The 26064-nt window shown below is 39.1% G+C and overlaps 2 long non-coding RNA genes across 4 annotated transcripts in view; one reads left to right on the forward strand and one right to left on the reverse strand.

Annotated features, from left to right (window-relative positions):
• LOC140604691 (uncharacterized) overlaps positions 1-26064 on the forward strand; it is a 119280-nt gene that overhangs the window by 29178 nt on the left and 64038 nt on the right. For all 3 annotated transcript variants that reach the window (XR_012007500.1, XR_012007499.1, XR_012007501.1), the window contains exons 2-3: positions 13632-13731; positions 16973-17127. This is a non-coding gene — a long non-coding RNA (uncharacterized lncRNA). The remainder of the gene's footprint in view (positions 1-13631; positions 13732-16972; positions 17128-26064) is intronic.
• Positions 4941-16335, reverse strand: LOC140604692 (uncharacterized). The gene is made up of 2 exons (XR_012007502.1): positions 16207-16335; positions 4941-5264 (listed from the first exon to the last, which is right to left on the reverse strand). It is a non-coding gene; the product is annotated as an uncharacterized lncRNA (long non-coding RNA).

The raw sequence follows: 26064 nt of genomic DNA on the forward strand, positions 1-26064 counted from the left end.
AATAGACTTTAAATCAATCTAAAATTAAATTCATATTAATTTAATTCATATTTCTGGGCACCTGGGTGGCTTAGTCAGGTAAGCTGACTCTTGGTTTTGGCTCAGGTCGATCTCACAGTTGTGAGATCAAGACTCCTGTCAGGCTCCACACCCAGCAGTGAGTCTGCTCAAAATTCTCTCCTTCTCCCCTGGCCAGTCCTCCCTGCTGGCTCTCTCTCTCTAAAATAAGACTTTCAAGAAATAAATACGTTCATATTTACATATAGAATGTGAAATCCATTTAAAATAGTTTATTATTGGGGCATTTGGATGGCTCAGTCGGTTAAGTAGCTGTCTTTGTCTCAGGTCATGACCTCAGGATTCTGGGATCAAGGCCCTCGTCAGATTCCCTGTTTGTGGAGGAGTCTACTTCTCCCTTTGCCTCTGCTCCTCCCTCTCACTTATTTTCTCTGTCTCAAATAAATAAATACAATCTTAGAAAAATAAAATTTTATTTATTTATTTATTTATTTATATTTATTTATTTATTTATTTATTTATTTATTTATTTATTTATTTTTAACCCTACCTTTTGAAATGTATTTTGGATTTTACAGATTTTCTGAAAATGACTTACAGTGATTTTCTGAAACTCAAATGGTGGTCGAATGCTAGTATGAACACAGCCCTGCACAGAGGCTACCAGAAGCAACGTTGTCTTTATTCACTCCAAAACCAACTAACATCATTATTTACCAGGAGTCTGTGCCAGACCTAAAGAACACTTTAAAACCAAACAGAACTGAATATTCTTTGTTTACAGCAGAACCTTTATCTTCTAGTTAATTGAATTATAATTCTCTCTTGGCTGATGGAATTCTGATATCCTGCTTGAGTCCTAAAAATGGGCTGGCTTATTAAGCAATGGTGGGCATTTTGTCTGTAGCATTAGAGTACCATTTACAATTTGGAGGGTCCCCCAAGATTTGGAGTGGAGAGAGGGAAAGAGTTAGAACAAATTGATATTTTACTACTGGAGGTAAATGAGGTCTCAGGTCTACCTGAGAAAATTGAGCCAAAGGAAGAGTATCAGTGTAAAGGAGGGGGAAGGGGAGAGAGAATGAGAGCAAGAGGGAAAGAAAGAATGAAAGAGAGAGGGAAAGAAAGAAAAGCGACCCAGAAAGTCTCTTGATTACTGGGTTTGAGAGACAGAAATTCCAACTCCTCTGTTTTTTCTACTCCTAGACAGCTCTCTCTTTTCCTTCCCACCTTACACTAAGCTAAAGCAAAGCCTGACTGGCTCCCTGGGAGCAGGACTCTATCCATATCTGTAACTCCTTGTTTCCACAGTTTCTATGCCTGAACTGGGAGGACAGACCTGCTTTGTGTTTATTCTCATTTCTAGTTCCTCTCTCTCCTTTTTCTGGTGATCTCAGGAATAGGAGGTACTATTTCAGCCTCCAGGCCCATGCAGGGTATTCTAATCCATTTTGAGTTTGTTCTTATGTATGGTGTAAGCAAATGGTCCAGTTTCATTCTTTTGCATGTGGCTGTCTAGTTTTCCCAGCACCATTTGTTGAAGAGACTGCTCATCCATTGTAGATTCTTGACATTTTGGTCATAAAATAGTTGATCATATAAGTTTCGGTTTATTTTTAGGTTCCACTGATCTCTGTCTGTTTTTATAAAGCTGATAACATATCGTTTTGTTTACTGTAGCTCTGTAATATGGCTTGAAATCAGGAAGTGTGATGCCTCTAGATTTGCTCTTTCTCAAGATGATTTTTGCCTCATGCTGGGTATTCTAATCCAGACTCTTATTAAAGAGGTTTGGTAGTTAATTGGTGCTAGCTCAAAAATAAATGAATTATACTTAAATTTTCATTCTGCTACCTTTTTTCATAGATATTATTCTCTTGATAAAAAAAAAGACTTAGGGATGGAAGGAAGGAAGGAAGGAAGGAAGGAAGGAAGGAAGGAAGGAAGAAAGAAAGAAAGAAAGAAAGAAAGAAAGAAAGAAAGAAAGAAAGAAAGAAAGAAAGAAAGAAAGAAAGAAAGAAAGAAAGAAAGAAAGAAAGAAAGAAAGAAAGAAAGAAAGAAAGAAAGAAAGAAAGAAAGAAAGAAAGAAAGAAAGAAAGAAGGAAAGAAAGAGAGAAGGGAAGGGAAGGGAAGGGAAGGGAAGGGAAGGGAAGGGAAGGGAAGGGTAGGGTAGGGTAAGGTAGGGTTGGGTAGGGTAGGGTTGCCTTATAAGCCTGCATCACTTCAGAGTTCCTGGAACCCAACAGACCCCAATGCACCAGTAAAAGCTACATAATAGCCACATGTAGTCTAAGAGTGAGTAGAGATGTCAGAGATGGTTGGGAAGCACCATTGCAGGTGAGTCCTCAGCTTTAGGGTGTCAAATGAGAAAACACAGTTAGTAATGACTTTTAATATCTTTTGTTAAAGATTTTATTTATGTATTTATTTGAAAGAAAGAGAGAGCGGAGAGAGCAGGAGCAGAAGGAGAAGGATAAGCAGACTCCTCACTGAGCATAGAGCCACACTTGGGGCTCAATCTCATAACCCTGAGGTCACAACCCCAACTGAAATCAAGAGTTGGACACTTAACCAGCTGAGCCACCCAGGCTCCCGAGTTATGATGTCTTCTATTCCAAGGGAACACAGTCCATGGATGGGGGAGTACGGTGCCTCACAGGCAGGAGAGCACTCTGAGGGATTTTGGCCAAGAGCAGCTTTTGTAGAGCTTTAGAAATGGCAATGAAGAAACGGCATGATTGGCTGGGGTTGCATATCTGACCTTTAAAAACATCAAGGAACAAGGAAGTAAGCTTAGATCCCAGTATTGGCTTGGAGTTTAGGAATTGGCTGACCAGATATACTGGTGAAGTGGTGTTTCTGGTGAAGCAGAGTATTTACAGAGACACCAAAGTTCAGTTCATGAACACGGCACCCGGGCAGGAGCAGCTGCATCTTGAGCCTAGAAATTTGTTTCCATGTGGGGCTGAAAGATTTTCAAAACAACACCAAGGATGCAGAGCGGTGATGGTGGTCACCCTTCGGGTTCGGTTCAAGGGCTGAGTGGCTACTTCCCCTGCAGGTCCACACAAGCCGGTTCCTTCATTGGGAGCAGCAAAGAAAGGCAACAGGATGAGGGAGCAGAGCAAAGACAGAGTCAGCACCCCACAGGCACCCAAGTGGCTCTCCCCTCACTAGCTGACATTGAGCCAATATCCCTCCATCGAGTCACAGAAGGGCCCAGAGAATCTGACAAGAATAGGCTCCTGTCCCCATTCCTTCTATCCTTTGTGGAAAGCTGAGCGCCACCCTCTGTCATAGGACATTATAATTACCCCTGTTAGCACTCTTGCATCTCTCCGCAGTGGCTTTACTAACACCATGAGTCTTCCCAGCCAACTGGCAAAGGCATCCAGCCAGCAAGAAGGTTTCCAGGGAGACTCAGGAGGTGACTGTGAGAGCAGGGAGGAGAGAGATGGAGGGGGAGACGAGGGTAGCCGTGGGCTTCCTCCTGCACAGCTGTGTCTCCAGGCCCTGGGGGCTGAGCCAGGCCCAGCAGGAGCCTTGGCCCTACTTCCCAGGCTGGTTTCATGGCTCCCCTGCCAGTGAGAAGCCTCCGTGCCCCCCCCCCCCCAGGATCCATCTGAGGAAGTGACTGACCTTTGCAGTTAAATCATCAGTGTCCCCCCTGTCGGAACTACGGCATTGTCAGAGCGGGACGAAAGGAAAGAGTGACAGAACTGTGACACCTTTCCTGAGCAGAAAGTCTTGAGGAAAGGGAAAGAGATTGATGGAGGCTGTCAGGGGGGCCTTCTGGGCCCTGGGGCCACACTGCCAGTGCCGTGATCAGTGCCATGGAGAGCCAGTCACCAGGAAGCAGCGAGCCAGGGACACAGTGACATTGGGAGCCACTCAGCCTTGCAGACTGGTGGTCACACTCACGGGGCCCTTTTGTCCACCGCACCCCCCAGTGGGGCAGCAGGACCCCAGCCCCTGTCACGCAATGGGGGTTTCTGCCAATCTGGTAAAAAGGAAGCCTCGGTGGCTCGGTGGTTGAGCACCTGCTTTCAGCCCAGGGCCTGATCCTGGGGTCCCGGGATCGAGTCCCACGTCGGGCTCCCTGCATGGAGCCTGCTTCTCCCTCTGCCTGTGTCTCTGCCTCTCTCTCTCTCTCTCTCTCTCTCTCTGTTGTGTGTGTGTGTGTGTGTCATGAATGAATAAAGTCTTAAAAAAAAAATCAAGGGAGGGCTTGGTTCCCTGAGGCAGCCTGGGACCTAGAGGCAAAGTGGCAACAGCCAGGAGAGCCGTCCAGGGAGGGGGTATGGGAGGTGAGGAAAGCAAAGGTTCACACACTTTTTTAAGTAAAAGCAAGAAATCAGAATTTCTTTGATTTCCCACCAGTTTCCTATTCTAAAATAGAACAAAAGAGTACAGGGATATATTAATTTTGCCCTGCTCCCCTTTTCAAATGAAATAAAGAATATAAGGAAAGTGTTCCAGGCCTCTTAGCAAGTTGGGGTGCGGGGGGGGGGTCCAACTACAAAGAGAGAAAAGGAGCCACAAAGCGTTAATTTCTGCCAAAACCAGAACCATAAACAAACCTCCTATAGCCCAGACTAAAGAGAGGTTCTGTTTTCACCACTGGCTCCCTGCGGGAGAGTTCTCTTAAGCCGGATTGGGAGAACAGAGAGAGCATGGGGTCGAAAATTGATTGAACACGAGCATGGTGTCCAGAACAAAAAGAGTGTCTGCGGGATTCACAGGCGGCCTGTGCACAGGGTCCCCAGAGCCCTCCCGGCCCCAGTGGGTGGTGATTCGGGCAACTCACTTCTGAAAGTTGCTTTGTATTTTCAGCACAAATAAGATTAAAGAAAAGATTTAAAAAAAAAAAAAAAAAAAGACAAAGCACTGCTATGGACAGACATACCCGTACAAATCAAAGGTAACATTTCACTGCCAACCGTGGTTTATTCTAGGAATGGAAGATTGGTTCAACCTTTAAGTGATCAAGGTAGTTTGGCATCTCATACTAGGAAAAGATAAATCACACGATCTAAATAGATGCACAGAAATCATTTGACACAATTCATATTCGACTGTAACGAAAACGATCAGTAAATTAGAATGGAAGGGAGCTCTCTCTCGACCTGATAAAAAGTCATTCGTGAAGAGCTTTCAGCTTTCTCTCTGAATGCTTGGCCTCCGGGAACAGGAACAGGATGGGAAGACCAACTCTCTCACTTCTATATCCCACCACATTTGAAGTCCTAAAAGCAAAAAGGGGAAGAGAGAGAAAGAAAGAAAAAATGCACAGATTAAAAAAAAACAAAAACAAAAACAAAAACCAAACCTTTACTTATTAGGATTGTTTACATTAATATTGCAAATAATTTTTTAAAATGCTATTGAAATAAGGGAGTTTAGTAAGTTTGCATAATCAAGGTCAATATAAATCAAATGTCTGACAGTCAATAACTGAAAATTCAAATTTTTTTTTAATTTATTTTTTATTGGTGTTCAATTTACTAACATACAGAATAACCCCCCGTGCCCGTCACCCATTCACTCCCACCCCCCGCCCTTCTCCCCTTCCACCACCCCTAGTTCGTTTTGAAAATTCAAATTTAAAAAAAAAATACCATCTGTAACAAAAATAAGTGTAATGTTTGAAGGTAAATCTGACAAAATATATGCAAAACTTACATTAAAGCTGTGAAACGTTTATTATTATTGAAGTTTAGTTCACATAGTATGTTACATTAGTTATAAGTGTACAACATCTCAGTTCCACAATTCTGTAATTATTCACTGTCACCGTGGTAAGTACAGTCACCATCTATCCTATAACATTATTATAATGCTATTAACTCTATTTCCTATACTGTACTTTTAAATGTCTTTAACATTCATTTTATAACTAGAGTTTTTAACTTCTTAATCACTTTTTTCTATTTCACCCATCCATCTCACCTACCTCCCCTCTTCTGCCAATTGGCAACTACCAATTTGGTCTCTATATTTAAGTCTGTTTATTTGTTCTTTGTTTTGTTGTTTAGATTCCACCTACAATTGAAATCATAGGGTTTTTGTCTTTCTCTGACTTACTTTACCTAGTATAATGCCCTTTAGATCTATCCATGTTATTGCAAAGACAAGATCTTATTCTATTTATGGATAAATAATATTCCATTGTATGTATGTGTGTGTGTGTATATATATATACAATTATATATATATAATTTTATATACAATTTTATATACAAAATACACAATTATATATATATATAATTTTTTAATCCATTAATCTATTGATGGACACTTAGGTTGCTTCCATACCTTAGCTATTGTAAATAATGCTGCAATAAAGATTACGTGTGTATATATCTTTTCAAATTAGTGCTATTGTTGTTGTTTTGAGAGGGCTAAGTGCCCAGTAGTGAAGTTACTAGTTCATGTGGTATTTTAATTTTAATTGCTTGAGAAACTTCTATACTGTTTTCCACAATGGTTCCACCAAAATTACACTCCTACCAAGAGGGCATACCAAGAGGGCATGAAGGTTTCCCTTTCTCCACATCTCTGCCATCACTTGTTATTTCTTGTCTCCTTTACATTAGGCATTCTGACAGGTGTGAGGTGATATTTCATTGTGGTTTTGATTTGCATTTCCCTGATGATGAGGAATGCTGAGCATCTTTTCATACATGTATTGTCCATTTGTGTGTCTTCCTTGGAAAAATGTCTATCCAGGTCCCCTGCTCATTTTAAACCAGATGTTTCTTTGGTGTTGAGCTGTAAAAGTTCTTTTTATATTTTGGATATTTAACCCTTTACTGGTTATATCACTTGCGAATATCTTCTCCTATTCCATAGGTTGCCTTTTGTTATTTTGGTATAGTCCCAATAGTTTATTTTTGTTGTTGTTTCTCTTGATTGAGGAGACATATCCACAAATATGTTGCTAAGGCCAATGTTTAAGAGATTACTGCTCATGTTTTCTTTTAGGAGTTTTATGATTTCAGGTCTCACAGTTAGCTCTTTAACTCATTCTGAGTTTATTTTGTGATTGGGGTAAGAGGTCCAGTTTTATTCTTTTACATGTAGCTGTCTTGTTTTCCCAACACCACTTGTTGAAGAGACTGTCTCTTCCCAATTACATATTCTTGCTTACTTTGTTGTAGATTAATCAACCATATAAGTATGGACTTATTTCTGGACTCATTATCTTGTTTGGCTGATTCATAGGTCTATTTTTGTGCCAGTAACGTACTGTTTTGATTACTACAGCTTTGTAGTAATCTTCAAATGTGAGATTGTGTTACTTCCAACTTTGTTGTTCTTTCTGAAGACTACTTTGGTCATTCAAGGTCTTTGTGGTTCCATACAAATTTTAGGATTATTTGTTCCTATGAAACAATGCTGTTGATACTTCGATAAGGATTGTATTAAATCTGTGAATATCTTTGACCTGTACAGACATTTTGATGATACTAATCTTCCAATCCATGAGCATGGTATATTTTTCCATTTGTTTGTGTTGTCATCGATTTGTCTCATCAATGTCCTATTTCCAGAGTATAGGCCTTTCACCTCCTTGGTGAAATTTGTTCCTAGGTATTTTATTCTTTTTGGAGTAATTGTAAATGAAATTATTTTCTTAATACTTTCTGCTACTTCACTAATAGGGTATAGAAATGCAACAGATTTCTTACAGATTAATTTTGTATCTTACAACTTTACTGAATTCATTTATTAGTTTAATAGTTTTTTGGTGGAGCCTTTAGGATTTTCTATATATAGTATCCTATCATCTGCAATGGTGGAAGTTTTTACTTCTTACCAATTTGACTGCATTTTCTTTTTCTTTCTTTTTATCTTTCTTTCTTTCTTTTTTTTTTTCTCTGAATCCTCCAGCTAGGATTTGCATTGCCAAGTAGAATGAACGTGGTGAGAGAGAACACCCTTATCTTAGAGAAAAAGCGTATTTCTGATCTTAGAGGAAAAGTATCTTGTTAGGCTGTGTGTTTTTCATATATGACCTTAGTTCAGTTAATGTATATTCCCTCCAAATCTACTTTGTTGAGAGATCTTATCATGAACAAATGTTAAATTTTGTGAAATGCTTTTTGTATATCTATCGAGATGATCATATTCTTTTTATCCTTCCTCTTGTTAATGTGATATATCATGTTAGTTGATTTGCAAATATTAAATTTTCCTTGCATCCCTGGAATAAATCCCACTTGATTGTGGTGAATGATATTTTCAATGTATTGAATTCAGTTTCTAATATTTTGTGGACAATTGTTAAATTTATAATCATCAGAGATGTTGGCCTGCAGTTTTGTGGGATAGTTTTTGTTTGTTTTTTGGCTTTTGTTTTGTAGTCTTTATCTGGTTTTCGTATCAGGGTAATACTGACCTCGTAGAATGAATTTGGAAGTTTTCCTTCCTCGTCTATTTTTTGCAATAGTTTGAGAATAGGTGTTAACTCTTCTTTAAATGTTTGATAGAATTCATCTGGTCATTTGGAGAAGCCATCTGGTCCTGGAATTTCATTGTTTTGGAGTTTTTAAATTGCCAATTTAATTTCATTAGTATTAATTCATTTGCTCCGTTTTCTATTTCTTCCTCATTCTATTTTGGAAGTGTGTATGTTTCTAGGAATTTATCCATTTCTTCTAAGTTTTCCAGTTTTTTTTGGCTTTTATTTTTCATAGTATTCTCTTATAATCCCTTGTATTTCTGTGGTGTTGATTGTTCATTCTCCTTCTTCATTTTTTATTTTGAGTCCTCTCTCTTGTTTCTCTTGATGAGGCTGGCTAAATATTTATCAAGTTTGTTTACCTTTTCAAAGAATCAGCTCCTGGTTCCATTGATCTAGCCTCTTGTTTTGTTTTGTTTAGTCTATTTTATGTATATCCACTCTAATCTTTGTCATTTTCTTCTTTCTACTAGTTTTGCACTTTGTTCTTCTTTCTAGGTCCTATAAGGGGCATGACTGGGTGGTTTAATTGAGATTTTGGGGGGTTTTTTGGTGTATGCCTGTATCCCTACAAACTTCCCTCTTAGAACTGCTTTTGCTCTGTCCCAAAAATTTTGGACCAATGTGTTTTCATTACATTTGCCTCTATGTATTTTTTTATTTCCTCTTTGATTTTTTTGTTGGTACATTGATTATTTAGTAGCATGTTATTTAGCCCCTATAGTTTGTCTTTTTTTTCCAATTTTTTTCTTATAGTTGATTTCTAGTTTTATACAATTGTTGTTGGAAAAGATGTTAGTTTGATATAATTTCAGTCTTCCTAAATTTATTGAGATTTGTTTTGTGGCCTAATAGAGTTCCATCCTGGAGAATGTTCCATGTCCACTTGGAAAGAATGTGAATTCTGCTCTGTTTAAATGGAATATTCTGAATATATACTAAGTCCATCTGGTCTAATGTGTGATCTAAAACCACTGTTTCCTTGTTGAGTTTCTGATACAGAATTCAAAGTAATGATCATAAAGGTATTCACTGGGCTGAGAAAAGAGTAGATGGACTCATTGAGAATTTCAACAGAGAGTTGGTAAATTTAAAAAAGAACCAGAGTTGAGGACAGCCCTGGTGGCTCAGCGGTTTAGTGCCACCTTCAGCCCAGGGCTGGATCCTGGAGACCCGGGATGGAGTCCCATGTCGGGCTCCCTGCATGGAGCCTGCTTCTCCCTTTGCCTGTCTCTCTCTTTCTCTCTCTCTCTCATAAATAAATAAAATCTTAAAAAAAAAAAAAAAGAACCAGAGTTGAGGAATTAAAACCTGCTTAGCAGGGAGCCTGCTTCTCCCTCTCCTTCTGCTGCTCCCCCTGCTTGTGCTTACTCTGTCAAATAAATAAATAACACCTTAAAAATACTCTTATTATTTAAGTCAGCTATTCTTTTCCTGGTTGCTTCTATTCAAAGGAGCAAATAATTGTATGTTTAGTTATATTTAATGTTATATTTTATGTATGCTGTATGTTTGCATTCTAAAATACAATTAAACAGTAGAGAGAATATATAACAAAAATAAAAGATTGGCTGTTTAGCACAAGAAGCCTAGCTTTTGGCCTGTCTGGTCTTTGACACACCTTCCTCACAAAGCTTAGTCATTTCTAGCTTTTGATTTAAAGTAAGAGACTTTCATCTCTAATACAGGGCACCACCTTATTCATTTTCACATATTTAGAAATGTAGTTTATCTCAGAATTCATCTAAGGAGGAAAAGACAAAGAATAAGAAGCATCAAACAAGGAAAGGAAGAGAGTTCTCATTTAATAGAGAAATGAATTTTTACACCCTTAAGTACTGAGAGCAAAGAAACCTCTTTGGCAAATCTATTCCCATGAGCAATCTCTCTTCCCATAAGAGCCATATACTTGCTGTTGAAAACATTTTGAAGGACATATCACTTAACTATGTTTAGAAAAATTAATATGACTTATTCAAGGTAAATATCTAGAAATCTTGCAGTCCTTAGGAAGCAAAAGAAGAATTCTATCACCTGACTACAACCCACAGATTTTCCAAAAACAGATAAAGCAATCCACTCTAATAGATGGTCGGCTAGTTAACTAACAGCTTATTTCCTATGCTGAGGAGCAAAAATTCTTTGAAAGAAGGACATTTTTTAAAGAGGTTGAAATAACATTATAAATCATATCACATTTGAAAGAAAGAACAGATATCTGTCTCAATGAGTAAAGCCACAACAGAAATAAGAATATAAGGTCCATGAAGGAAGGGTTTGCATTGTTTTCTACTGTAATCCCAGGGCATAGCACATGTTAAATAGTCCATGATGTGAATATGAGTAATGCTGCAGACAGAATTGGAGTTTGCATGCCCGGTGTCTTTAAATATAAAAAGAAAAAGAGAATACACTTAATCTTCTGCTCCCATAGTTTTATATTAATTATGTCTACTCTAAATTTATAAACTACAAACCACCTCTTGATGGATGATTTTATTATTCAACCTCTCATGAAGATTTCCAGGAACAAAGCTATCAGTTAGTGTATTAGACAAGGGTCTACAGAGAAAGAGGACCAATAGGGTGTATGTGATGACTGTGTATCAACTTGAGTGGGCCCAGGTGCCCAGATATTTGGCCTGGATGTTTCTGTGAAAACATGGGGTTTGCATAAGTTTAACATTCAAATCAATAGACTTTGAATAAAGCAGATTACCCTCCATAATGTAGATGGGCCTCGCCTAATCAGTTGAGGGCCTTAAGAACAAAGACTGATGTTTCCTGAAGAAGAAGGAGTTCTGCAAATTTACTCATTGAGGAATTAAAAACTGCTTAGCAGGGAGCCTGCTTTTGTACTTGAAGTGCAAATCAGAAAGCTTTTGTACTTGAAATGCAAATCAGCTCTTCCCTGGTTTCCAGCCTGCCTGCCCACCTACAGATTAGGAGCTTGCCAGTTTCCATAATGACATGAACCAGTTCCTTAAAATCAGTATATCCCCTTGCACACCTACTGTATAAGTCAAAGCCCTTCAGAGAAACACTGGAGAATCCTGACTAATGAGAGAGAGAGAGAGAATGAGAATGATCAACTTTAAAGAATTGGCTCATGCAATCAAGGAGGCTGGCAAGTCCAAAATCAAAGGATGGGCCAATAACCTACAGACTCAGGAAAGAGTTGATGCTGCAGCTCCAGTCCAAAGGCAGTCTTCTGGTAGAACTCTCTCTTGTTGGGGGCAGTCCATTTTTTCTTAAGGCCTTCAACAGATCAGATAAGGCTTGCCCACATTATGAAGGCTAATCAGCTCTATTCAGTCTACTGATTTAAATGCTAATCCCATTTTAAAAATACTTTCACACAAACAGCTAGAATAATAGATGGGTGACTACATATCTGGGTACCATGATCTAATGAGGTTGACACATGAAATTAACCATCACAACACACATTTTTTACCTTTTTGAAAAAGTGCAATTAGGTGTCAAGGCTGAAATCTGCTTTTCATAACATCTTATTCATTAGCACCTGAAGCCACATCACATAAACCTTGACCACCTAGACTTCAGTTTTTTTCTGAGGAACTTTATTACCATTCTAATCAGGTATGTTCTCCAAAATCAATAACTCAGTCTTTCAACATTTTCTTATCCATCACCCTGGGCTTTTCTACTCTGGAAATTCTTATCAGGAAATTAGAATATCCATCTGTGTGCCTCTACAGATTTAGCATCCAAATATGATAAAAATCACTATTTTCACATTTTATCCACATGTCTTCTCATCTCTTTAAATAATTCCAATAAAACCATCACAGATTAAAATCTATTACTGGAATCAGCTGCTTTCTTAATATAATTGAAATTCTGGTTCAAAATGGCATCCAGCTAGCATTCTCAAATCATTTTTTCTTTAACTTCTAACTAAAATGCAAAGAAAATCAGGGAGGAAAGGTTGAAAATCACAACACAAAACAGGCATCCTAATGTCTACTGTGTAACATGTCAACAATAATCAGGAAAAAGATGAAACTGAATTGAGAAGAATCAAAGCCAGAATTTAGTACATCATATCAAGGTTCACTCCATAAGAAATAGGCCACTTTGAAAAGCTGAAATGTTCATGTTTTCTGAAACTAAAATATATGTAGCAATTGGTCCATGTTTCTGGAAAATGGAATTAATAGAAGTCAGACTTTTTTTTTTATTTAAATATTTATGAGAGAGAAAGAGTTCAAGCACAAGCTGGTGGGAGTCAGGGAGAGGGAGAAACAGACTCTGGGCTGAGCAGAGAGCCTGACCATGGGGCTTGATCTCAGGACCCAGAGATCATGACCTGAACCAAAGGCAGATGCTTAACTGACTGAGCTACCCAGATATCCTGAAAGAGTCAAACTTCTATCACTTTAGAAGATTTCTTTATGAGCTCTGCTATTGACAGTATTTGTGTCCCCCAGATATTCATGCACTGAAATCCAAATCCCCAAGGTGATGGTATTAAGAGATGGGGCCTCTGGGAACTGATTAGGTTATGAGGTAGAGTGTTAATGAATGGGATTCATGCCCTTGTAAAAAGATATAAAAGAACTTGTATTTTCTCTTTTTCTCTGCTGGCTAAAAAACGCATTCCAGTTACTATGGCCTTGTAACAAATTACACCAAAACTCAAATGATAAAATACAACAAAAGGAATTTGGGCCAGATATTTGGAGAAGTCAGAGCTAGAATGGCTAGTCTTTGTTCCACACTGTGGCATCAGCTAGAAGACACACGGGCTGGGGGCTGGAAACTTTTGAAGGCTCGTTTACTCACATGTCTGGAGATTGATGCTGGCTATAGGCTGGGGGCCTCACTTCCTCTCTACTTGAGCCTCTCCCAATGGTCTCTCCCCACAGACTAGTTTGGACTTCCTCCAACATGGTGGTTGGGTTCTCAGGATCAAGTTGAGAGAGTGTATGAAAGAGAGAGATGGTATCACTACTTTTGCCACAATTTGTCAAAACAGTCAGAAAATCTTGGTCAGAGGAGGGAAAATAGATGGTCTCTTTTTTTAAGTTCTCTTCACCTAATTCCCCCCCTTACCCCCTTACCCCTAGTAATCACCAGTTCCTTTTTCTCAGTATTTATGAGTCTTTTTGGTTTTGTTTTTTAGATTCTACATACAAGTGAAATCATATGGAATTTGGCTTTCTCTGTCTGGCTTATTGCAGTGAGCATAATGCCCTCTAGGTCCATTCATTTTGTTGCAAATGGTAAGCTCTCATTCTTTTTATGGATAATACTCCGTTATATATGTATATATACCACATCTTTATCCATTCATCTATTGATGGTCACTTGGGCTATTTCCATTTCTTGGCTATTGTGAATACTGCAATAAACATAAACCTATATCTTTTTGAATTAGTCTTTTCATTTTCTTTGGATAAATAGTCAGTTGGGGAATGACTGGGTTGTATGGTATTTCTATTTTTAATTTTTTGAAGAACCTCCATATCGTTTTCCATAGGCTGCACCAATTTCCATTCCTACCAGCAGCACATGAAGGTTCCCTTTTACCATATCCTCACCAACAATTGTTACTTCTTGTCTTTTTGATACTAGCTATTCTAATTGGTGTGAGGTGATAGCTCACTGAGGTTTTGATTTGCATTTCCCTGATGATGAGGGTTGAGCATCTTTTCATCTCCGTTGACCAGCTGTATGTCTCTTTTGAAAAAATGTCTATTCGGGTCCTCTAACCATTTTTAAATCAGATTTTTTTTTGGTGTTGAGTTGTATGAGTTCTTCATATATTTTGGATATTAACCCCCTAATCAGATATATCATTGATATATCAAATATTTTCTTCCTTAAATGGATTGCCTTTTGAGGGTTTTTGGTGGGGAGCAAGTGGAGGTTGTTTCCTTTACTGTATAGAAGCTTTTTAGGTTGTGTAGTAGGTTCTGCCTCTTGATGGGAATGGAAAAAATCTGAAAAAACATGTAGGACTAGAAATCTTACTGCGGTTATTTGTAACCACAAACAGTCTGACACATAATCCATCAACTGAGAGAATAAATGAAGACATTTGGGGACATGCAAGAATTTGGAAAGTTTACCACAAATTAAATATTTTCTAAAACATCATTTCAAAAAATCACTCATAGCAAAATAAACATTAAATTTAGGAAAAAGAAGACATTTAAGGGGGGGAAGGTAAGTTAAAAAGAACAGTAAACAGAGAGTAATGTCTAAGTAATTGATGATACACAATGTTAAAATCAATAACCTGCAACTAAAATTCCAGATGATTCTAATGTAAACATGTTAGAGTTTTCCTTGATTTTTTGACACTAATTTCAGATGCCAATAGGAAAATAACATAAAATATATGTTAGAAAATATGAGGATAACTACTTGATAAATAAAACAGCATCATAAAACAACAGTAACAACAGGAGAAGCAATGAAAATTGAATTAATTCAAATCAGATAGAAAGGAGTATAGAGGGTAGAAACAGAATCATGCTCACCCTGTTGAGAGGTGACAAATAAGATCTGTGGGGACTAGCAGAATTCCTGACCTGCATTTTGAAGCAATAGTGTCGACAGGGAACATAGTCAGGAGGCCAGAAGCCGTGGCACAAGCCATGGCAGCTGACAAATAAGATCTATGGGGACCAGCAGAACTCCTGACCTGCGTTTTGAAGTAATGTGTCAAGAGGAAAGATAATCAGAAGGCTGGGTTTCCATACCACATGCACGCTTTTTCAAAAGTCACAGGAATTACACGTAAAAGTTGCCCTGGCTGGCAGTGAAATGGCTTGTTGGACTGCCTATAAAATCACCACTGTGTTTATTGTCATTTGGATCTTAAGGAGAAACACCATCCCTGAAAACCAGGTTAAGTGTACATGTAAGGGGGAAAAACATTACCAATTTCTGAAGATTATTATGGGTGTGAGATGATATTTTTAAAGCCACCACAAGTGTGGTAGTCATAATTTTTGTAGCTAGTCTCACAATCTAAATTATAAGATTGTAGATGTTTTTCTTTTTGCCTTCTTCCTAATTCATGTAAGGAACATGTCATGCTCAGGGAAGGAGTAAAATAAAAATGCACAAATTGTAGGGAAGAAAAGAAATGGGGTAACTCCAAGGTATGGCAGGAGAAGCCCAGATACTGGCGTGCTAATAACTTCAACATTATTTACTTAAAATACTTTACCTGTCTCCTGGGCTGCATGTTTAGAGTTTAACAAGAAAAAAAAAAAAAAAAAAAAGACCATTTAAGAAGCTTTCTTTCTTTTCTTTTAAAGTATCTGATTTTCTCTTTTCAGTTAGATTATTTATGATCAATTTACTTTATTTCAAAAAGAGCCCAGAAGACTGACTCTTGAAATTTGAGCTGTAGAAATAGCTGCAGCTGGGTATTATGATAAAATGCTGATTTTGAAAGCACCTGGGAAGTAAACCATTGATTGATTATTATGAGCAAATGTCCTGTTTGATATATATCAGAGAAAGCCAGGCTGACATTGCTGTATTATGTTCTCCTAGAGAATGGCTTAAGTTGATTTTCATAGAAAGGAAGAAAAAAGCATATACGGCTATGAGCTGATATATTTTTAACATTTCCTTTTGAGAAATATATGCAGACTTCTATTAACCTTTAATCCACCCACCTAATTTTTTCTCCTAACTCCCCATATGACCTATTCCAGGCTTTTTGCTGACCCACTCACCCATTAGCATACCACTGGGTCTCATCAGACTCTTTTCCTTCTGTTTTTTTTTTTTTTTCTTCTCTCTCTCTTCCTTCTGAGGTCTCTCCCAGTCCAGTTTGTTCTTCAAGGACGAGTTCAAGGCCAACCTCCTATATGAGCTTTTCCAGACCACTCAGGCTTATAATTATCCCTTTTCTACAAATAAGGAACACTTCTTGACAAGAGCACTCGTTTTGCACTTGTATGAGTCGCTAGGGCTGCCCTAACAAATACCACAGGCTAAGTGACTTAAACAGAATTTTATTTATTTTTTCCCAGATCTGAAAGCCAGAAGTCCAAGAGTTAAGTGTTGACAGGGTTGATTTCATTCTGAAGCCTCTCTCCTTGTCTTGCAGATGGCCAGCTTCTCAGTGTATCTTCATATGGTCTTCCCACTGTGTTTGTCTGTGTTTTAATCTCCTTTTCTTAGAGATACCTAATCATGTTGTGTTGGAGCACACCCTAACAACCCTCTTTTACCTTAATTTTATCTTAATTACCTCTTCTTTTACCACTATCTCCAAATATAGATGCATTCTGAGATACTGGGGGTTAGGGCTTCAACATAATGAATTAGAGGAGACACAATCCAGCCCATAACAGTCTTCTTTCATAACACTACACCTTGATATTTCATCTTGCTGTTCCACATGGTTCCCAAATGTTTATTTTCTGTATGATCCTTAAGAAGATGCAAAGCTTCAAGAACTAAGATCGAACATTTGTTTCTTTTTACCCTTGACAGCACTTTGCAGTAAGAAATGGACATCAGTGTTGTTGGAAAGAATGATTGGTGTTTCTGCAAGTTCCAAATTACTCCTTCAAACCCTTGTCAGCTCCTGTGATACTCTCTTCTTCTATATTAATGTTGCCCCCTTTAGGACATCACTAACTCTGTAGGTAAGAAATCATAGAATGGTGAGGGGTGGGGGTGGCCAGAGCTTTATCTGGAGGATGCAGGAATGAAGGGGGACAGTGCACTCATACAGTAATGGTGAATATGTTTCAAATGGGTATGTTATTTGGTAGTAAAATAAGACTCACAAGTAATTATGTTCCACATTAATTTTATCCTATCATGTTCCCAAAAGTATCTAAAGAAGCTACCAAAGACAGCCAAGTTGATCTCATAAAATGGAATTCTAAGATCTAGAGGAGGTCTTTTTTAAGATAAAGCTTTAAATGTTTATTTTTCTTGTTGTTTACTTCTTTACTTCTTTACTTCTGTTGGAGACTGAGTCCGGGAGACTTTAAGTAAAACCTTAACAGTATTCTGTTGCTTATATAGTAGGGTTTTTAGGATGATAAGGGCCACTTAGGTCAAGGGCTGAGACAATTTGGCAGTAGGTCTTCTTACCACTATCTTAGCCCCATTTTTCCATCTGACAAATTCCTATTCATCCTTCAGTTATCCAATCTCTGGTGCACTTCTGTATGAATTGTAGCTTACTTAAAATCTGCAGCCCCTAGCAGATTATGAAATTCCAAGGGCAAGAACAGTCTTACTCATGATCAAATGAACACAATGGAATGATGGGACACTAAGAGGGGTCAATGGGTCAGTAAAAATAATTGATTATACTAACAATAGCCTATAATTTGGGGCAGAGCAACTCAATCAATCTACTTGATCAGTTGCTGAATTATTTAAAATGTAGAACTCTTTCCTTTTATTTTTATTTTTGTTTTTTTTTTTAAGATTTATTTATTTATTCATGAGAGACACAGCAAGTGAGAGAGAGAGGCAGAGACACAGGCAGAGGGAGAAGCAGGCTCCCTGCAGAGAGCCTGATGCAGGACTTGATCATAGATCCCGGGATCACAACCTGAGCCAAAGGCAGGCGCCCAACCACTTGGCCACCCAAGCATCTAAGAACTCTTTCCTTTTCATTTCATTTTTTAAATTAAGATTATTTATCTATTTATTCATGATAGAGAGAGAGAGAGAGGCAGAGACACAGGCAGAGGGGAGAAGCAGGCTCTATGCAGGGAGCCCAACATGGGACTCGATCCCAGGTCTCCAGGATCAAGCCCTGGGCTGAAGGCGGCGCTAAACCGCTGAGCCACCCGGGCTGCACACTTTCCTTTTAGTTACTTGGCCATATTTCTAGATAATCTTAGACTGAGGTTCCACTCTATCCAATAAAACATACTTCTTTCAACTTCATATTAGATTCGCTACTAACGCTACTAAATATTTGATTAACAGTCCAAGAAAAGCTCAGTACCTTGATATGCCACCTTGTCACCTACAGGTCATTCTCTCAAAGTGCATAGCAGAATGCCTTCCTGTGGATACTCTAATTTTTCTGCAGAGTCATAGAATAAGGGCAGGGACTCAGGGTTTCCATCCCTGCCCCCATCACTTACTAGCTGTGTGCCTCTGGTAAAATTACTTAAACTCTTTGACTCTCAATGTTTACATATAAAATGAGTGTAAAAAATAGACATACCTGCCTCATAGATTTGCTGTGGGAATTAAGTGACAGTAGGTGAACCAGAGGCACCACTTTATTTATAAGGTGCTTATTTAAAATGCCTGGTACTCACCAAGTCATATTGATTATTTTGATTAATCAGTTATTTTGTCAAGGACCTTTCACTTAGATGATAATCTATGTACACCCAAGTCCTAAGGCTTCAGGCATCAATTGCTCCTGGTTCCATGCTCAAGGGAAGACCTGCCCCCTTTCTTCCCCAGAATCAGTTCTTAAGACCATTAATGAAGTTGGATACCCACTCTCTAAGTTCTAATTTCCTCATTCACCATCTTTGTTTCCAATCCTGCTCCCTTTCTTTCTTGTCTTCATGATTGTCTTCTTATGAAGCCTAGGAAGCCTTCTAGGACATGGGGGACATGTGAGGGATGGGAGACAGGAACAGGAGCATGTCAGTTTGCTTCAGTGTCCAGGAATTGCCAGAAATCTTTTTAAATTTTTTTTTTTTAATTTATGATAGTCACAGAGAGAGAGAGAGAGAGAGAGGCAGAGACACAGGCAGAGGGAGAAGCAGGCTCCATGCACCGGGAGCCCGATGTGGGATTCGATCCCGGGTCTCCAGGATCGCGCCCTGGGCCAAAGGCAGGCGCCAAACCACTGCGCCACCCAGGGATCCCCAGAAATCTTTTTAAGGCATTGCTCTTGGTTTTTAATCTCAGGCCTAGGCTGTATTTTGGCACTTCTTCTATATATTCTGCTAAGAGACTCCTCTCTGGATATTTTTAGGGTAGAACAGAGTCACTGTGTCAAAGCTATAGGGCTATTTATCTTTATATTTTTAAAGGAGTTTCATTTGTGGAGTGTGTGTGTGTGTAATATTCATGAATGGATATTACACAGCCATAAAAAATAGGAGTTCTTGCCACTTGTGACAATTTGGGTGGATCTAGAGGGCATTATGCTAAGTGAAATCAATCAGATAGAGAAAGACAAATGGTATGATTTCACTTATATGTGGAATCTAGAAAACAAAACAAATGAATTAACAAAAAAACAGAATCAACCTTATAAATACAGAGAACACACTGATGGTTGCTGGGGTGGGGTGGGTGAGATGTGCAAAATGGATGACAGAGAGTAGCAGATTCAGGCTTCCACTTACAGAAGGAATAAGTCACAGGAATATAAGGGCATAGAGAATACAGTTGATGTTGTAGTAGCATCGTATAGTGAGAGATGGTAGCTACACTTGTGGAGAGCATATAGCACATGGAGTTGTTGAATCACTATATTGTACACCTGAAACTAAAGTAACATTGTGTATCAACTATACTCAAATTTTTACAATATACAGAAAAGAAAATAGCCTCAGAACCGGGACCTTGGGAGGGCCAAGCAATGCTAAGTAAATAATGGCCTATTTAATTAAAATGACCCAACATTTCCTACCAGAAAAAAAAAAAACTTAGTTTTAGTCCAGAAGAAAGAAAATATGATTTAAATGTTCAAAACAATGTTCCTTCACATTTGAATCCTTTTTAGTTTCAAAAATGTTTTTTCATAATTACCTGATTTAATATTGAGCAATCCTTACACAGACAAGGCAGCCATTGCTCTTGACATTTTGCTGATGACACAACTCTAGCTTAAGTTTACACGAAATGGTATCCCAGTTCCTCTGACTCCGGATCCAGTGCTCTTTCCAATAATCTCACTGCAAATGAGAGAAAAAATGGAATAAGGCAAAGAATAATCTCATTAAAGGCATCTCTCCCTTCAAAGGTGAGAATCTAAGAACTCAATATGTAAGTACTCTAATGGCACACAGACCAAAAAGGGCTCTTCAGAAGGTCTTGAGAAACACCTTCTGTTAGAGTCTCCTCCCACTTTGAGCAAACATGGGCTTCTAGTGATAATCATATCATTAGAAACATCCACCCTACTCCAAAATTGTCCATGGAAATTATAAGGTCGTAAAAGAGCATTGCGAATATTGTCAGTGGTTGCTAAAGTGGCAAAGTAAGAAATTCTAATGGGCTGCTGTGCTCCAGGGGGACTCTTTTCTATGAAGATTCATTATCTCAACCCAGCCTTTTCAGATAATACAAGAATTTAAAAACCATGTGTGCTCATATTGACAGAAAAAAACCCAGATGAATAATAGGGTAGTAAGAATGCAAGACAAGAAATTTTTCCTTCCTAAGAATTATCAATATGTTGAAGAGCACCTTCACTTTTAAATTAGGAAGTGCAAAAATGTGTGATATGGTTTAGGAAAAAAAAAAAAACTTCTGCTTTGGAAACTTCTTCACTTTTGCAAGTAATGGTGCCTTTCTGAATATTGTCAGAGATGTATGTACCCGGACTTTTCATATCACTTAATGTTTTTAAGCTGACTTTTAAAATAAGCCTAATAATCATAAAATAATCATAATAATTGGTGGTTTTGAACCACAGATTTGGCAAAACCAGCAGAAACATGAATCATTTATAGTCAACCTAGAGGCTGGAGATATAGAAGCAGATAAGATATTCTCTCTTCCTTCCTGGAATTTACAGGAGTTTAGAAAGAAGACAGAATGAGAAATCGGTGTTACTGGCATTGCAATTTGGTTAGCAATCCGAAGTGTACAGGCTGCTGTGGAAATCAAGGAAGATTTCCCCAGGAATAATGTCTAAGCTGATACTCCCCACAGGAGTGATCTGGTGACCTTTTGAAGATTGATGACTCTCCTGTGATTATCTTAGCCCTTTATTTTCTTCCAGCTTCAACAATGTTTATTGGAAAGAGCTGACAGGCAGGGGACCAATCAGGAGATGGGATGGGCATGATGAGAAGCTGTATAATTAGGATTATGACTCAGGTATTTTACCTCCTTAAGCTCAAGTACTTAGCCTGGTTTAAACAAATTTGGAAATCATTCTTTTCAAATATTGACCTAGCTCCATTTCCAAGAGCACTAGTTTGTTTATTGGAGTTACCCCTCTCTGCACACATTCATAGGAATCAGTAGAATCTATGAACAGTTTTGTTAGAAATGGGTCAGGGTGCTTCGATCCGGTTATGTTTCCAAGTAAGTCATTTTTCAAAGTTGTAAGGCCAAAGTAACACTATTAAAACAAGGGGATTTATTCTTGTGTCTTACGCGGCATAGTGACCTCTAACCTCCAGGAGGAATGTCCTTCAAGCACCAAAAAAGTTTCACAGCGAGTAATCAAAAAATTCACTGCTTGAAAGTAGCCATTAATTTAATCAGCATATTTTTAAAAATCAAGAATATGGGGATCTATACCATTTCTTCTTCTATGATTTGTCTGCTAATTATCAGCATATCTAGGAAGGAATTTTTCCTCAGGAAAATTTTTTCCAAATTTTAATGTTTTATCTTTTATTGTAGAGAAATATACATAACAAAATTTACCATCTTCACCATTTAGAAGTTCAGTGTTAAGTACATTCACATTGTTTGCCAAGACAAATCCCTAGATCTGTCTTGTAAACCTGAAACTCTGCATCCAATAAGCAACTCCCTAACCTTCCCCCCTCACCCCCTGCCAACCATCCTTCTGCTTTCTATTTTTATGAACTTGACTGCTCTAGAAAGTCATAAAACTGGAATCATACAATACTTTTATTTTTATGTCTGGCTCATGTCACTGGCTTAATGTCCTCAAGATTCATCCATGTGGTAGCAGAGTCAAGAATTTCCTTTTTTAAAGGCTGAATAATATTCCATTCTATGTATAAACCACATTGTGGGTTTTTTTTTTTTTTTTTTAAGATTTGTTTGAGAGAGAGCACAAGTGGGAGGAAGGAGTAGGCTTCCCGCTGAGCAGGGAGCCTGACACGGGGCTCAATCCTGGGACCCTGGGATCATGACCTGAGCAGAGGGCAGACACTTAACCGGCTGAGCCACCCAGGCACCCCCACATTGTGTTTATCCATCCATCTGCCAGTGGATACTTGGCTGCTTCCACTTTTTGGCTGTTGTGAATAATGCTGTTATAAACATGAGCATTTAATTATTTAGGATACTCACCCCGAAGTGGGATTGCTAGATCATAGAGTAACTCTATTTTTAATTTTCTGAGAAACCACCGTCCTGTTTTCCATACTGGCTGTACCACTTTACATTCCCACTCTAGGAAAAACTTAAATTTCCAAGTAAAACTGTCAGTGAGAGTAGAATTAATGAAAAGTTTATGTAGGTACATATTATATGCACAATCTTTTGAATAATTCTGTTGTCTCTAAGTTATTCTGGATGAATAATCAAATGAATTATATGAAATAAGACTGAAGCAATCATGTCTTTCGGGGCACTCTCATTGAAGGAAATCCTTAAAAAAAAAAAAAATAGAGTACATGGATTCTAAGACTGCAAAGATTCCCGCGCCAATGAGTAGAACAGCAAAGGGTGCCTCCATGCTACACTGGGGGATTATACATGTGGGAGACTGGGTTGCCTGGGGTGTGGTGTGCAGGAGATCTTAAAGGACTATGGTTAGAATCAACACCTATGGGTACATGAAAGAAGCATGATTGTGCCCTCAATTAAATTGTAAAGATATCACAACAAAGGCCTCAGGAAACCCTACAGGGAGTTCTGGATCTAGGACAGGCCTTTACAATTGTCTCAAGTTGGCCTGGGTGTCCCAGGCCTCTGTACTCTGGCAGTCATGGAACACAGATTGTCCTTCAGGAAGAAAGCTCAATTATGGGTGAGGCACCCGTCCTTCCTCTACAGCATGGGCCCAAAGAGAGAATCAGCTGAGAAGCGTCAGCTCATGATGGAATGCTGCTAGGCCCACCTGACCTTAGGGCTCCGTGAGTCTCAGCTCCTGACGAGCAGTTGTGGGTGTGTTGTCACTTGTTCCACGGGCAGTGCTCCATCGTTACTGAGGACTAGCAACCCGCCAGGAGCTCTTTTGCAAAAAAGTATACAGTGCTGCACAGCAGAGAGTGTGAGTGTGCTCCAGACCCTAGAGGTCTAAACCGTAATCATCCTATTGGGGCTGCCATCAACTACACACACACACAGCTGTTTTTCTCACACCAGCGGCACTTCTGTTGCTGTAGCACCTGCCAAATTGTATGGCCCCTCACAGCAGAATCAATTGTACCGGAGCCTGGACCTGCTAGACAGCTGTTCTTTGCTCTGGAAACCACACAACGCTGGCAGCCTTGCTTGTTTACCAACTAGTGTGTGGGGTAAAGTAAGCTGCCTCCAGAAACTGCAGTCATGTTTCCTTCTTAGTGGTGAGAGCTGCAAAGTGTAAATGTGTCTTGTATTATTGAGGGGGTGTCTCAGACCCCTGGACCACTAAAATCCTCACTTTTGGGTCTTTCTGGGGTGCATGTATATTGTCCAGTCATCCAGTGTGCTTGCCACTTTTTGCTTATTTGGTCCAATTAACATAATGCGTCAGTAGATTGATGTGATGCTCTGTAGGATGTCCCAGTGATCCCAGTCCATCTAGACTACACTATGGGAGTAGGAGGCAATGGGAGATAAGCCCTAGTGCAAGACCATAAATGTGCCAAGTTCATGCAAACTGTTTCTGATCCTTTTTTACGATAGAAATGGGAAAGACTGCATTGATCGGATTAGTGGTTGCTGACTAGGTCGCTGAGCCATGTCACTCTGTTCCAACCCTAACACAGCTGTTGCAGTGGGCGACAACTGCAGTTTGTAGTAGCCCATTGTCATCCCCTTGGACTCGGCTGGCTTCTTTCAGGGTCTGGCTGGTGATTTTAACATATCCCCGATTGCAATATGGTGTGCATTCCTGAATCCTTTAGGTTTTTAAGGTTGGCACTAATTTCTATTTCCTCCAGGATGTGATACAGACAGTTCCTGACTTAAGACATTTCGACTTAAGATGTTTTGACTTTATGGTGCTGTGAAAGCATTCAGTGGAAACCATACTTCAATCTTGTGATCTTTACCCAGGCTCTTGGTTTGCAGTGTGATCCTTGCTCATGATGCTGAGCAGCAGCAGTAAATTACAGCTCCCAGACAGCCACCCCATCATGAGAGTCAACAACCAATACACATAAAACCATTCTGTACTCCTACGACCATTCTGTTTTTCACTTGCAGTAAAGTTTTCAATAAATTACGTGAGCTATTCAACACTTTATTATAAATAGACTCTGTGTGAGGTGATTTTGCCTGACTTCAGGCTAATGTAAGTGTTCTGAGCACATCGAAGTTGGCGAGGCTCAACTATGATGTTCAGGAAGTTGGGTGTAGTAAATGCATTTTTGACTTGCTGTATTTTCAACTAATGATGGGTTCATTGGAATGTAACCACATTGTAAATCAAGTATAGTTTTGAGTTAATAATTTGGCTGAGGGGAAGAGGGCCAGGGATGGTTTCAGATTCTTCCATTTGCCTTTTCCCATTATAATAGCTCTTCCCATTGGCCAAGGGACCAGTGTTGGGGTTCTGTCAATTACAGAGTATTTCCATTCTAGGTGTGTTTGCAGAACATATACCTTGGTCCATTCCCTCCCCTCATACCTTCACTATTAGAGGGAGCACTCGTGACACTCTGATGGCACATAAATGTCAGCCAGAACCCTGTATCCAGTTTTCCGAATATCCGGATATTTCCTTTTCCCCAGTGCACCACTGATGAAGTAAGCGACTGCCTGACTCTTTGGAAAAAGAGAGGTGGAGTCGTTACTATATGTACCTGCTGAGGTGTTTCCGGTTTGCTCTTTCTGAGAATCCAGCCTCTCCTTTAGTCAATGGGTTCAGAATCTGTGGATTCTAGTGTAGAAACTGAACAGGGGACCGTGGCTTTTCATTGAGGCAGCTCCTGATCATCCATCTTTAATTGTTTTGATGCATAGATTGGTCAATACGTTTGCTGGCTGGTGCTGTGTTCTTATTAATCATGACCTGCCCTCTGGGGGTCAGATAGAAGGCTGCCCTTCCAACCTGCCATGTATTACAATGATTGTGCCCACCTTGCTCCTGAGGATTAAGCGCTGCCACCTGGGCACCGTTGACATCCCGATAATCCCATTGCTATCAGAGAGTCTAGGTCTATATTGGCCTTTCCTACCATCTGCTGAGTCTACAGATCTGGATGCCTACGCTGAGCTTCTCAGTGATGCCCTTCTCACCGGTGACTTTCTACTTACAGCTTTGGTATAGGAAGTTTGCTTCACACTGGGGGTTATTCTGTATGTTAGTAAATTGAACACCAATAAAAAATAAAATAAATTAAAAAATAAAAAAAATTAAAAAAAAAAAGGAAGTTTGCTTCAGGCAGTCTCATGGGGCATGATCATCTGGTGGCTTTCTGCCCAACAATATGGCCACTCTGTACCCATTCTCTGAATCCTCTCATACCTTCTCACAGCATTTGCAGAGAATATTTGCA

This window comes from Canis lupus, chromosome 15, assembly GCF_048164855.1.
Source record: "Canis lupus baileyi chromosome 15, mCanLup2.hap1, whole genome shotgun sequence".
Taxonomy (NCBI): domain Eukaryota; kingdom Metazoa; phylum Chordata; class Mammalia; order Carnivora; family Canidae; genus Canis; species Canis lupus.